The sequence below is a fragment of the Bison bison genome, unplaced genomic scaffold (assembly GCF_000754665.1).
Source record: "Bison bison bison isolate TAMUID 2011002044 unplaced genomic scaffold, Bison_UMD1.0 scf7180017864527, whole genome shotgun sequence".
Lineage (NCBI taxonomy): Eukaryota > Metazoa > Chordata > Mammalia > Artiodactyla > Bovidae > Bison > Bison bison.
This window is the reverse complement of record NW_011495078.1, coordinates 311,259-312,772: the sequence shown is the minus strand read 5'-3', so window position 1 is coordinate 312,772 and position 1,514 is coordinate 311,259. Positions and strand designations below refer to the sequence as shown.

Genomic DNA, 1,514 nt, shown 5'->3' with positions numbered 1-1,514 from the left:
TTTCTTATGGTTGTTTACTATCAGAGTACCCTCTGTGGCCAGGTGTTTCTTATGGTTGTTTACTATCAGAGTACCCTCTGTGGCCAGGTGTTTCTTATGGTTGTTTACTATCAGAGTACCCTCTGTGGCCAGGTGTTTCTTATGGTTGTTTACTATCAGAGTACCCTCTGTGGCCAGGTGTTTCTTATGGTTGTTTACTATCAGAGTACCCTCTGTGGCCAGGTGTTTCTTATGGTTGTTTACTATCAGAGTACCCTCTGTGGCCAGGTGTTTCTTATGGTTGTTTACTATCAGAGTACCCTCTGTGGCCAGGTGTTTCTTATGGTTGTTTACTATCAGAGTACCCTCTGTGGCCAGGTGTTTCTTATGGTTGTTTACTATCAGAGTACCCTCTGTGGCCAGGTGTTTCTTATGGTTGTTTACTATCAGTGTACCCTTTGTGGCCAGGTATCTGTTTCAGTCTTTACCAATTATTAATGGGTTTGTTTGCTCTAGAATTCTTGGTATAATTTGAGTACAAATTCTTTATCAGATATGCGTTGTTTAAAAAAAAATATTAATGTTTGGCTGTGCTGTCAAAGCAAGAGGTTTTATTGGGAAGGGCTGCCTGGGTGGAGGGCGGGAGGGTGAGGGAAGCTGAGAGAACTGCTCTGCCATGTGGCTTACAGTCTCAGGTTTTATGGGCATTGGGTTGGTTTCTGGTTTGTCTCTGGCCAGTCATTCTGAATTGGGGTCCTTCCTGGTGGCATATGCATCACTCATCCAAGGTGGATTCTAGCAAGGAGGATCCTGGGAGGTTGGTAAGACCTGCGGATTGGAGTCTCCTATCTCCTTTGACCTTTCCTGAATTCTTCAGGTTGGTGGTGGCTTGTTAGTTCCTTGTTCTTACCCAGGACCTCCTGTTGTAAGACGATTCCTGCAAGTGGTTTCTCTGGTGCCCGGCGGGTGGTTTTGGTTAGTGGTTCCCCTAACACTTTGTCCTTTGGTTTTCTTGAGTAAGGTCCTTTACAGAGTGAATGTATACATTTTTAAAAGTCAGTGTTTTAATTAGTCTATTTAAAACATTTTGTATATTGTCTTTTTTGTTGTGTTTTAGAACTCCTCACCAGACTCAAGGTCATGTAGGTCTTCTGTTGTTTTCTAAAATGTTTATAGTTTTTAATTAAAATGTGTCAGTTGCAAAGTTTGTGTTTATGTTCCTTTCATTCTGTATGGTTTTTAATCAATTTTAATCAATTGTTCCCTGGCTGTGTGTTGAGCAGGGTCATGGAGATTTTTGGCTCCATTTCAGTTTGGGTTTCCAGTCTGGGTGCGCACAGCAAAGCTGGTTCTGGGTGAGCCCTCTGGGGTCTGTGAGCGGAGGGCTGCCCGCTATTCTCTGGTGGCCTTCTTGGGGCGCCAACCCCCACTCTGACCTGTGGGGACAGGATGTTTGCCTTCAGACTCAGCTCGGTGACCAGCTGGTGGGAGCTTTGTCTCCTCAGCACCGTCGTCAGGGCTCGGGCTCCTGGATA

At 44.8% G+C, this 1,514-nt stretch overlaps 1 protein-coding gene across 1 annotated transcript in view; it reads right to left on the bottom strand.

Moving 5' to 3' along the window:
* LOC104982193 (patched domain-containing protein 3-like) overlaps positions 1-1,514 on the bottom strand; it is a 66,316-nt gene that overhangs the window by 2,414 nt on the left and 62,388 nt on the right.